The following is a 13722-nucleotide window of genomic DNA, read 5'->3' as shown; positions in this document are numbered from 1 at the left end:
AGGAAGGTGATGAGTGTCACAGCTCATCACCTCTATCACAGTTAAGCGCGAATGAACATCTTAGATAGGAACAAGCGTGTTTGAATGGAAAATAGAAATACTTGCATTAATTCATTGAGACACAGCAGAGCTCCTCACCCCCAACAATGGGGTTTAGAGACTCATGCCGTCAGAGAATACAAAGTTTAGATTTGAAATGTCATGAGATACAGAATAATTCTCTAAAAGTTGTTTAAATACTAAACTAGTAGCCTAGGGTTACAAAATATGAGTGGACTATGATGGATGATGCAGAGATCCACTTCTGGGGCCCACTTGGTGTGTGCTGGGGCTGTGACTTTAAGCAATTCACGTGCGGAGGCCATTTGTGGAGTTGAACGCCAGTTTTTATGCCAGTTTGGGCGTTCAACTCCAGTTTTTGATCCTTTTCTGGCGCTGGACGCCAGAATTGGGCAGAGAACTGGCGTTGAACGCCAGTTTACGTCGTCTATCCTTGTGAAAAGTATGAACTATTATATATTGCTGGAAAGCCCTGGATGTCTACTTTCCAACGCAATTGGAAGCATGCCATTTCGAGTTCTGTAGCTCCAGAAAATCCACTTTGAGTGCAGGGAGGTCAGAATCCAGCAGCATCAGCAGTCCTTTTTCAGCCTGAATCAAAATTTTGCTCAGCTCCTTCAATTTCAGCCAGAAAAATACCTGAAATTATAGAAAAACACACAACTCATAGTAAAGTCCAGAAATATGAATTTTTCCTAAAAACTACTAGGAATAGACTAAAAACTAACTAAAACATACTCAAAACTATATGAAATTATCCCCAAAAAGCGTATAAAATATCCGCTCATCAGACAGCAATAAACACTATGACTTTTGATTATGAGGTACTGAAGAGCGTTATTGCCACACCGGACGCCCCTTGGGTGATAGAGTCTACCAACACAAGGCACAAGGGGATGTTATTAACCTATCTGACTAGGGAGGCTAGGACCTGGCAGCAGATATTTGCCTACTATGTCCTGCCCACTACACACTTTATTGAGATTCTGATGGATATGCTTCTTCTGATTGGCTGTGTCATGGAGGGGAAGGAGGTATATTTCCCCCGGTTGATCAAGAGAAGTATGTAGCGCACTCACATCCGTGGCCTTCTACCATTTCCCACCATGGTCACTAGGATGGTTGAGTTGGCTGGCGCTCCATGGAGGGATGATGATGCGATTCCACCACCCCCAGACGAAGACGAGAAGGAAGTTACTATCCCGTGGGGTGAGTGGGTGCACGAGAAGCCCCTTCCAGGCGCCGCTCTGGAGCTAGAGCAGTAGTCGAGATAGCTAAACCCTCATCTTCCACAACAGCAGCAGGACCATCTTCTTCTACAGCACCAGCAGCAGTACCTCTACCACCACCAGCACCCGAGCCGATATACCTGCTAGTACAATGCCTATTTCATTTCATGGAGCGCAACGAGCGTCGTATCATGCGACGTCTCGACCGCATAGACCAGGTCATTGTATCCCAGGGCATTGAGCTATCCCCTCTCCCCGACTCTCCCACTTCCGACGAGCCAGATCATGTGGAAGAGCACGAGGCAGAGCATGAGGCCGAGCACGCAGAGGAGCATGTCGAGGAGCCAATTCATCAGGAGGCACCTCCACAGGCTACCCAGGATATTCCACAGCATGTCGAGGAGCCAGTACCCCATTCTGAGATCCAGCAGGACATAGAATGTGACCGTTGACCCTCACCATGAGCCCGATCAGTAGCATCGAGGACGATGCTTCATCTTAAGTGTGGGGAGGTCACCGCCGTCGCCATCGGTAGATTTGGTGAACACTTTTCAGACACTATCACTTAGTTCTTCTTATTTTACTTTATTTTGCAATATTTTGGGATTATTGTATATATTTGCTAGTATGGATACATTTGTTTTGGTTATTGCACACTTTCATTGTATATATTGCATTTTAGCCTTGTGGTTGTGATTTGAAAAATGTTTTGAATTGTTGAAAACTTAGTTAAACCCTTTGTGCATAAAAAAAATTGTTTTGATTAGGAAAGAGGGTAAACTAAGGGATTTTAGAAATTCTTAGTCACAACATTGCATTTAGGATGTGCTTAGTCAAAATGATAAATTTTTCAAAAGAATTTATCTAAAGAGCACCACCCCCAATTGATTGAAAAAATTTTGTGTAGAATTTGCTTGAATTTACACTCTTGTGAATCATGTTTTTGAGCTAAGAACACAAGCTTGTGAGTTTTGAGCCTATTGGCGTGGTTACATCTTATAACCACTTAGTTTCCTTCTTGTGTGAAATTGTTCTTATCTTATGATTGTGATCCTTGATTTGTTTAATTCTATATGTCCAATTATTTCTTGTATTCATGTATTTATATGATTGAGGCCATTATTTCATTAGCTCACTTACCCAAATAGCCTACCTTTTACTCTCCATTGTTAACTAATTTTGAGCTTATGCTTAATCCAATTGTTCTTTATTTTAGCACATTACAAGCCTAAAGCGAAAAATAATAAAGTCCCTTGTTTGGATCTTTGATTAGCTTAGGCTAGTGAGAGTGTCTTATATTCAAGTTTGGAGAGATTGGGAACATTGGTTGGGATAAAAGAGTGTCTTGTATTTGTATTTGGGAAATTGGGGTATACTCATGTGATTGATTAAATATATAAACCTTATGCATTGATGCTCTTGTATGTAGCTTGAAAAATAAAATAAAAAAATTAAAAAAATTAAAAAATTAAAAAAATTAAATAAATTAATAAAATTTTTATAAATATATAGAAAAAAAGAAAGAAGTAAAAAGGGGGCAAAGTGTCCCAAACTGGAGTTCAATAAAGATCAATGCATATGTGTTATAATCAAAAAGAAAAATGCATGAGTATGTTAAAAAGTGAGGAGGATGGGTAGTTAGATTAGTACTTAATTGTATAGGTCATTATATAGGTTAGGTGGGAAGGTCTAGACTAATCAAAGATTCAAATTCTAGTCCACTTATCCATATATGATCCTACCTTGACCCTAGCCCCATTACAATCTTATGGAAAAGACCTCATGATACTTGTATGCATGCATTGAATGATTGTTGGTTGTTAGATGAAGAACAAATTTTGGAAAGCATGACTAGGAGAGAATTGAGTGAATCAACCCCTAAACACTTGAGTGAATAGAGCATATACATATCCGGTGAGGGTTCAATTGCTCAATTACATGTATTCACCATTATCACCTATATTCATGCAAGTTTGTAAATTCTTTTGATAATTCAATGCAATTGTGGGTTGGGTTTGATTCCCATAGTTTGAGACTTGAGCTTACATGTATTCTCTTGGAATTTGATTTGTTTTGACCAAGCACTAGCATTCATATAGTTGTTAGCATCCATTTAGATAGTTGCATTTAGAAGATTTAGTTGCATTGAATAAATGTCATACCCTTTGCTTCATTCTTGGTTTAAGCATGAAGACATGCTTGGTTTAAGTGTGGGGAGGTTGATAAACCCTCTTTGTAGGGTTTATCTTGTGTTGAATTTAGAGCATTTTGATAACCTTTTCTCACATTTATTCAATGAAATAGCATGATAATCTTCTGTATTTGAGCTTAGATGTGAAAATATGCTTTTTAGATATTTATCTTGATAGTTTTAATCTTCTTTTGATTTCATTAGATGCCTTGATGTGTTTGCTAGTGATTTCAGGTTAAAAAGGGCCAGGAAAAGATCAAAGGAGTGAAAGGAAAGCATACAAAATGGAGAAATCATGAAAAGCCAAAAATTTGGAAAAACCCATGGGCACGCATGCGCACTATGCGCGCCCGCAGATCGCAGAAGACCCCAGGTGCGCGTACGCGCCGATGACCGCACGTGATTTTTAAAGAGGAACACGTGCCTGGCGACTTTGGAGGGTTTCTATCCCCAATTGGAGCTGAGTTTCTTGCGGGAAAAGAGCTAAAAAGACCAAGGAATGAATGGAAATGCATCATCATAGTGGAGACACACACATTAGGCTAGTTTAGTTTTAGTTTTAGAGAGAGAAGCTCTCACTTCTCTCTAGAATTAGGATTAGGATTAGGTTTAGTTCTTAGATCTATGTTTTAATTCATACTCTCTTCTACTACTTCTTCTTAAGTATTTGTTGTTACATTCATCATTCTTCTATTGTTGTTATTACTTGCTTCTACTTTGTTTGTAGATCTACTTTTGTTCATTTTATTTTCTTTTAATGCAATTTGAGGAAATTCATGTAGATCTTGTTTTCCTTGATTGTTGTTGTTGATTTCTTACATTCAATTGTTGTTAGATTCTATTCTTGTTATCAATTTACTATGCTTTTCTTTTGTGCCTCCCAAGTGTTTGATGAAATTCTTGGTTGGACTTTAGTATAGATTTTCATCTCTCTTGGCCTAGGTGGAGTAATTAGTGACGCTTGAGTTATCTAATTCCTTTGTTGATCGATAATTAGAAGTTGCTAATTGATTTGGATACCACTAACGCTAGTCTTTCCCTTGGGAGTTGGCTAGGACTTGTGGAATCAAGTTGATTAATCCACATGACTTTCCTCCATGGTTAGAGCTTAACTAAGTGGTAGCAATGAGCAATTTGTGGTCATAATTGAGGAGGATAACTAGGATAGGACTTCTAGTTCTCATATCTTGCCAAGAGCCTTTTCAGTTCTTAGTTTACTTTCTTTGACATTTACATTTCTTGCCTATTATCCCAAAAACCCCAAACAATACTTTATAACCAATAACAAGGACACTTTGTTGCAATTCCTAGGGAGAACGAACTGAGGTTCAATACTTCGGTTTATAGATTTTAGGAGTTTGTACTAGTGACAAACAATTTTTTGTATGAAAGGATTATTGATTGGTTTAGGAACTATACTATACAACGAGACTTCATTAGAGAAATTCTAGACCACACAAAAATCCAATCATCACCAACCTCATGAAGGGCTCCCTCACCACCGACCTCTTTTTAAAGAGATCGGAAGATCACCAGGAGGCCCAAAGAGGCCCAATACGGCGAGGCCACCGCCCATTAGAAGGCGGTTGCCAAAAGATATGATCATACCCACAAGATATAAGATAAGATAAGAATCTTATCCCAAGGGAGATCACCAAACACTCTTATAAATACACTAGAGCCCCCAGGTATAACTCATACTCCAATTCTACAAAAAACCTGCTAAAAGCCCTTGCTAACTTAAGTATTAGAGTCTCTTGCAGGTACCACCACCCAACCCCACGAGGAGCTCGGATAAGGTGGCACCTCAACATCTGAAGGTCAGAAACCAATACTCGGAGAAGGCTCTGATCTTACGTCCGGTCTGAACTCAACATTTCAGGTAACCCATGGAACATTGGGGCCATTCCTGGGGAACCTGAAAGTCATCCCACAATCATGGCGAGCAACCCACCTAACAACGGACATACGACAACATCCGGACTGGAGGATGAAACGCCGACAAAAGACTCAGACTTTGTGCTCCCTCCACCGTCACCCAAGGAGACACACCACTCCAAAGGGGACAAACACCCTCCAAACACAAAAATATTAGACGCCATCCGCGAACAACAGGATCGCCTAAAACAGCTCGAGCGAGAGGGCGAGCGACAACGGGAGGCCGAACGAGATCTTCGACGGGAAACAAGATGACGCCGAGAGCTAGAAGAAAAACTCTAGAAGCTCGAAGCTGATCTTAAATCCCGCACTACCCGAACTAACCGCGAGACCAGCCCTTTCAAAGAACAAGACCTATTCACAGAAGAAATTATGAAAGCAAAAGTCCCTAAGGATTTCAAAGCCCCTGACATGGACCTATACGACGGGGGATCCGATCCAAGCCATCATCTCAGCAACTTTAGGAGTCGGATGTACCTCACTGAGGCCTTCGACGCAACTTGCTGCAAAGCTTTCCCAATCATCCTCACCAAAACAGCTATAAAGTGGTTCGACAGCCTACCCCCAAGGTCGATCACCAGCTTAGACGATCTCGCCAAGAAATTCCTGGTCAGATTCTCTACTCAAAAGAACAAAACCAAGTACGAACCAAGTCTACTAGTAATTAAGCAAGGAGATCGGGAGAGCCTCTGGATATATATGGAAAGATTCAATAAAGCATGCCTCGACATACAGAATCTCCCCACCGAAGCAGCCATCATGGGGCTGATAAATGGCCGAGGAAAAGGGCCATTCAGCCAATCCATATCCAAAAAATACCCCACCTCCCTGAACGAAGTGTAATAACAGGTCGAGAAGTACATCAACATGGAAGAAAACTCCCGACTGGGAGAAACTTCAAAAGCCAACTTTTTCTACTGCTCCCGAGACAAAGTCAAAGAACCAAGGAAGAAGGAAGAACCAACTACAGAGAAGCCTAGGAAATATCATAACTACACCCTCTTCGGGTATCCCTACTAGATGTCTACAGGGAAATATGTCACACTGAGAAGATCCCACCATCCAGTCCGATCAAACACAAAAGAGGAGGAAGTTGGATGGAATACTGCGAATACCATAAACTCTACAGACACCCCACCAACAAATGCGACGACCTGAAAAACGTCATAGAGAAGTTGACCCAGGAAGGACGATTGGGCTGATACCTAGCCAATAGAACGGATGAACCATGGAAGAGAAGAAGGGATGAAGAGGGAGGACAGACAGAATGCCCCCCTCTAACCCCAGAAAGGCACGTCCATATAATCAACGGAGGATTCGCAAGAGGCGGGATCTCATGATCATCCCGCAAAAGGCACCTTAAAGAGGTATAGCATGTAGGAGAGGAGAGTCAACCACCCGACCTCCCTACGATCTCTTTTACCAAAGAAGACGCCACATACATTGCCTCAGATCATGACGATCCCATAGTAATCACCATCATATTGGCAAACTCCAAACTCCACCGAACTCTGGTCAACTAAGGGAGTTCGACTGACATCCTATTCAAAGCCGCTTTCGACAAGCTCAGGATCGAAGAAAAGGAGTTAAAGGCATATCCCAATAGCTTATTCGGGTAGGGAGACACTCCGATTTAAATCCTCGGATACATCTCACTACACACTATCTTTGGAAAGGGAGCCCAGTCCAGAACATTGAGCATCGACTAAATTGTAGTCGACGTAAGCTCGGCATATAACGCCCTCATAGGCCGGACGAATTTAAACCGACTCGTCGCGGTAGTCTCTATTCCATACCTTTGCATGAAATTCCCAACTACAGAAGGCATAGCCACCATAAAAGGTGATCAAAAGATTGCACGATGATGCTACAATCACAGTCTAAACCTGAAAGGTGGCCCTAGAGGGAAGGAGACTAACGGCATCGAACTCGGAGGAGCCCGAGTACGCGAAGAATTCCGTCCTCAACCGAAAGGCGAAACCGAGGTAGTACAAGTCGGAGATACCTCTGATAAGACAACAAAAATCGGAGAGAACCTAAAGGAAGACCTAAAGAAGCTACTCATTAAGTTCCTAAGGGAAAACTCAGACCTCTTCGCCTGGAAAGCCGTTGACATACCCGGCATTGATCCCGGCTTAATGTGTTACAAACTGGCCGTATACCCCGGATCTCGACCAATACAACAAAAGCGTAGGAAAATTGGGCCAGAAAGATCACAAGTCATGGAGGAACAGGTACAAGTCTTGCTGGAGGCAGGATTCATAAGAGAGGTTAAGTACCCACTTTGGCTGGCCAATGTCGTGCTGGTAAAAAAGCCAAACGGAAAGTGGCGAATGTGCGTAGACTACACCGACCTCAACAAAACCTTCCCAAAGGACCCTGGTGCACGAATTGTGATCTCCAGGCTCGAACAAATCCTGGTAATGGCTCCAAAGCTTGGTGCTCTAATCTTAATTCATGCTTGTCACAACTTCGATACAACTAACCAGCAAGTGCACTGGGTCGTCCAAGTAATACCTTACGTGAGTAAGGGTCGAATCCCACGGAGATTGTTGGTATGAAGCAAGCTATGGTCACCTTGTAAATCTCAGTCAGGCAGATATAAAGTGATAATGGTGTTTTCGAATATTATATAATAAAATAGGGATAGAGATACTTATGTAATTCATTGGTAGGAATTTCAGATAAGCGAATGGAGATGCTTTTCATTCCTCTGAACCTCTGCTTTCCTGCTATCTTCATCCAATCAGTCTTACTCCTTTCCATGGCTGGCTTTATGTGATACATCACCACTGTCAATGGCTACTTTCGGTCATCTCTCGGGAAAATGATCCAATGCCCTGTCACGGCACGGCTAATCGTCTGGAGGCATCACCCTTGTCAATGGCTTCATCTTATCCTCTCAGTGAATAATATGCTCACGCACCCTGTCACGGCACGGCTATTCATCTGTCGGTTCTCGATCATGCTGGAATAGGATTTACTATCCTTTTGCGTCTGTCACTAACGCCTTGCAATCGCGAGTTAGGAGCTCGTCACAGTCATTCATTCATCGAATCCTACTCGGAATACCACAGACAAGGTTTAGACTTTCCGATTCTCTTGAATGCCGCCATCATTCTAGCTTACGCCACGAAGATTCTGGTTAGGAGATCTAAGAGATACTCATTCTAGCTTAATTCATGTAGAACAGAAGTGTTTGTCAGCCACGCGTTCATAAGGGAGAAGGATGATGAGCGTCACACATAATCATCACCTTCATCACGTTCTTGGGTGTGAATGGATATCTTAGAAGAGAAATAAGAAGAATTGAATAGAAAACAGTAGTACTTTGCATTAATCTTTGAGGAACAGCAGAGCTCCACACCTTAATCTATGCAGTGTAGAAACTCTACCGTTAAAAATACATAAGTGAAGGTCCAGGCATGGCCGAGAGGCCAGCCCCTCTGATCTAAGAACCAGGCGTCCAAAGATGGTCAAAAAAAGACGTCTAGTACAATAGTAAGAGGTCCTATTTATAATAAACTAGTCACTAGGGTTTACATGAGTGAGTAATTGATGCATAAATCCACTTCCTGGGCCCACTTGGTGTGTGTTTGGGCTGAGCTTAAGTGTAGCACGTGCAGAGGCCATTTGTGGAGTTGAATGCCAGTTTCTGTGCCAGTTTGGGCGTTCAACTCTGGTTTTGGATCCTTTTCTGGCGCTGGACGCCAGATTTGGGCAGAAGGCTGGCGTTGAACGCCAGTTTACGTCGTCAATTCTTGGCCAAAGTATGGACTATTATATATTTCTGGAAAGCCCTGGATGTCTACTTTCCAACGCAATTGGAAGCGCGCCATTTCGAGTTCTGTAGCTCCAGAAAATCCACTTTGAGTGCAGGGAGGTCAGAATCCAACAACATCAGTAGTCCTTTTTCAACCTCTGAATCTGATTTCTGCTCAAGTCCCTCAATTTCAGCCAGAAAATACCTGAAATCACAGAAAAACACACAAACTCATAGTAAAGTCCAGAAATGTGAATTTAACATAAAAACTAATGAAAATATCCCTAAAAGTAACTAGATCCTACTAAAAACATACTAAAAACAATGCCAAAAAGCGTATAAATTATCCGCTCATCACAACACCAAACTTAAATTGTTGCTTGTCCCCAAGCAACTGAAAATCAAATAGGATAAAAAGAAGAGAATATACTATAAATTCCAAACTATCAATGAAACATAGCTCCAATCATATGAGCGGGACTTATAGCTTTTTGCCTCTTGAATAGTTTTGGCATCTCACTTTATCCATTGAGGTTCAGAATGATTGGCATCTATAGGAACTTCAGATTTCGAATAGTGTTATTGATTCTCCTAGTTCAGTATGATGATTCTTGAACACAGCTTCTTTATGAGTCTTGGCCGTGGCCCTAAGCACTTTGTTTTCCAGTATTACCACCGGATACATAAATGCCACAGACACATAATTGGGTGAACCTTTTCAGATTGTGACTCAGCTTTGCTAAAGTCCCCAATTAGAGGTGTCCAGGGTTCTTAAGCACACTCTTTTTTTTGCTTTGGATCTTGACTTTAACCGCTCAGTCTCAAGTTTTCACTTGACACCTACACGCCAAAAGCACATGGTTAGGGACAGCTTGGTTTAGCCGCTTAGACCAGGATTTTATTCCTTTAGGTCCTCCTATCCACTGATGCTCAAAGCCTTGGGATCCTTTTTATTTGCCCTTGCCTTTTGGTTTTAAGGGTTATTGGCTTTTTCTGCTTGCTTTTTCTTTTTCTTTCTATTTTTTTTTTCGCCTACATTTTTTTTTTCTACAAGCTTTGTTTTTTTGCTGCTTTTTCTTGCTTCAAGAATCATTTTTATGATTTTTCAGATTATCAAATAACATGTCTCCTAGTCATCATTCTTTCAAGAGCCAACATATTTAACATTCTTACACAACAACTTCAAAAGGCATATGCACTGTTCAAGCATACATTCAGAAAACAAGAAGCATTGTCACCACATCAATATAATTAAACTAAGTTCAAGGATAAATTCGAAACTCATGTACTTCTTGTTCTTTTGAATTAAAACATTTTTCATTTAAGAGAGGTGATGGATTCATAGGACATTTATAACTTTAAGACCAAGTTACTAACTACTAATGATCATGTAATGAAGACACAAACATAGATAAGCACATAACATAGAAAACGAAAAACAGAGAAAGTAAGAACAAGGAATGAGTCCACCTTAGTGATGTCCTTGAGCTCTTCTATGTCTCTTCCTTGTCTTTGCTGCTCCTCCTTCATTGCTTTTAGATCTTCTCTGATTTCATGAAGGATGATGGAGTGCTCTTGATGTTCCACCCTTAGTTGCTTCCAATAATTGTGTGGAAGAAAATGTATCCCCTGAGGTATCTCAGGGATCTCTTGATTTGCAGTCAAATGTTCTACCACTGAGCTATAGACCCTTGATGGAAGCTTTTGTCTTCCCTTTCCTCTTTCTAGAGGTTTCTCTGGCCTTAGGTGCCATCAATGGTTATGGAAAAAACAAAAAAGCTATGCTTTTACCACACCAAACTTAGAATGTTGCTCGCCCTCGAGCAAAAGAAGAAAGAATAGAAGAATAAGAAGAAGATATGGAGGAGATGGATGGGAGTGTGTATTCGGCCATATGGGTAGGATTGGGTGGGAGAGAGATATTGAATTTTTGAAGGTAGTGGGTGTATGGATGTGAGTGGTAAATGGAAAAAAAAAAGAAGGGATGATCATGAATGGAAAGAGAGATGATGAGGTAGGTGGGGATCCTGTGGGGTTCACAGATCCTGAGATGATCCTGTGGGGTCCACAGATCCTGAGGTGTCAAGGCATTTACATCCCTGCACCAATTTAGGCATGTAAAATGCCCTTGCACACAACTCTGGGCGTTCAGCGCCAGGTTGGTGCCCATTTTGGGCGTTCAACGCCCCTTTGCTGCCATTTCTGGCGTTGAACGCCAGAACCATGCTTGTTCTGGGCGTTCAGCGCCAGGATGCTCCCATTCTGGGCGTTCAGCGCCAGAACTATGCTCTGTTCTGGCGTTTGAACGCCAGACAGATGCTCCTCCAGGGTGTGATTTTTCTTCTGCTGTTTTTGATTCCGTTTTCAATTTTTATATTTATTTTGTGACTCCACATGATCATGAACCTAAGAAAACATGAAAAACAATAAAAATAAGAATTAGATAAACATTGGGTTGCCTTCCAACAAGCGCTTCTTTAATGTCAATAGCTTGACAGTGAGCTCTCATGGAGCCTCACAGATGTGCAGAGCTTTGTTGAGACTCTCCAACACCAAACTTAGAGTTTGGATATGGGAGTTCAACACCAAACTTAGAGTTTGGTTGTGGCCTCCCAACACCAAACTTAGAGTTTGACTGTGGGGGCTTTGGTTGACTCTGCTTGGAGAGAAGTTTTTCCTGCTTCCTCTCCATGGTTGCAGAGGGAGATCCTTGAGTTTTGAATATAAGGGAGTTCTCATTCCATTGAAGGACTATTTCACCTCTGTCAACATCAATCACAGCTCTTGCTGTGGCCAGGAAAGGTCTTCCTAGGATGATGGATTCATCCTCTTCCTTTCCAGTATCCAGGACTATGAAATCAATAGGTATGTAAAGGCCCTCAACCTTTACTAATACATCTTCTACTTGTCCATAAGCCTGTCTTCTTGAGCTGTCTGCCATCTCTAGTGAGATTTTAGCAGCTTGCACCCCATAGATTCCCAGTTTCTCTATTACAGAGAGGGGCATGAGGTTTATTCCTGAACCAAGGTCACACAGAGCCTTAAAGATCATGGTGCCTATGGTACAGGGTATTATGAACTTTCCAGGATCCTGTCTCTTCTGAGGCAATGTCAGTTGATCCAGATCACTTAGTTCATTGATGAACAAGGGAGGTTCAACTTCCCAAGCATCAATGCCAAACAATTTGGCATTCAGCTTCATGATTGCACCAAGAAACTTGGCAGTTTGCTCTTCAGTGACATCCTCATTCTCTTCAGAAGAGGAATACTCATCAGAGCTCATGAAGGGCATAAGGAGGTTCAATGGAATCTCTATGGTCTCTAGATGAGCCTCAAAGTCCTTTGGTTCCTCAGAGGGAAGCTCCTTATTGATCACTGGACGTCCCTGGAGGTCTTCCTCCTTGGGATTCACGTCCTCTCCTCTCCTTACAGGTTCGGCCATGGCGCTTATGTCAATGGCCTTGCACTCTCCTTTTGGATTCTCTTCTGTATTGCTTGGGAGAGTACTAGGAGGGATTTCAGTGATCCTTTTACTCAGCTGGCCCACTTGTGCTTCTAGATTTCTAATGGAAGACCTTGTTTCATTCATGAAACTTACAGTGGCCTTAGATAGATCAGAGACTAGATTTGCTAAATTAGAAGCATTTTGTTCAGAGTTCTCTGTCTGTTGCTGAGTTGATGATGGAAAAGGCTTGCTATTGCTAAACCTGTTTCTTCCACCATTATTAAAGCCTTGTTGAGGCTTTTGATCCTTCCATGAGAAATTTGGATGATTTCTCCATGTTGAGTTATAGGTGTTTCCATAAGGTTCACCTAAGTAATGTACCTCTGCTATTGCAGGGTTCTCAGGATCATAGACTTCTTCTTCAGAAGATGCCTCTTGAGTACTGTTGGATGCAGCTTGCATTCCATGCAGACTCTGAGAAATCATATTGACTTGCTGAGTCAATATTTTGTTCTGAGCCAATATGGCATTCAGAGTATCAACTTCAAGAACTCCCTTCTTCATAGGCGTCCCATTACTCACAGGATTCCTTTCAGAAGTGTACATGAACTGGTTATTAGCAACCATGTCAATGAGTTCTTGAGCTTCTGCAGGCGTTTTCTTTAGGTGAATGGATCCACCTGCAGAAGTGTCCAGTGACATCTTTGATAGCTCAGATAAACCATCATAGAATATATCCAGGATGGTCCATTCTGAAAGCATGTCAGAAGGACACTTTTTGGTCAACTGTTTGTATCTTTCCCAAGCTTCATAGAGGGATTCACCTTCTTTCTGTCTGAAGGTTTGAACATCAGCTCTAAGCTTGCTCAACTTTTGAGGAGGAAAGTACTTGGCTAAGAAAGCCGTGACCAGCTTATCCCAAGAGTTCAGGCTGTCTTTGGGTTGAGAATCCAACCATAATCTAGCTCTGTCTCTTACAGCAAAAGGGAAAAGCATGAGCCTGTAGACTTCAGGATCTACTCCATTAGTCTTAACAGTATCACATATCTGCAAGAATTCAGTTAAGAACTGAAAAGGATCTTCCGATGGAAGTCCA

The 13722-nt window shown here is 41.7% G+C and overlaps 1 non-coding gene across 1 annotated transcript; it reads left to right on the top strand.

The window, feature by feature from the left end:
* The first annotated feature begins 13382 nt into the window (after positions 1–13382).
* Positions 13383–13490, top strand: LOC112773629 (small nucleolar RNA R71). The gene has a single exon (XR_003188170.1). It is a non-coding gene; the product is annotated as a small nucleolar RNA R71 (small nucleolar RNA).
* Positions 13491–13722: the final 232 nt, after the last annotated feature.

Source organism: Arachis hypogaea, chromosome 18 (genome assembly GCF_003086295.3).
Source record: "Arachis hypogaea cultivar Tifrunner chromosome 18, arahy.Tifrunner.gnm2.J5K5, whole genome shotgun sequence".
Lineage (NCBI taxonomy): Eukaryota > Viridiplantae > Streptophyta > Magnoliopsida > Fabales > Fabaceae > Arachis > Arachis hypogaea.
The sequence above is the reverse complement of the archived record's forward strand: the minus strand, read 5'-3'. Positions and strand labels throughout refer to the sequence as shown.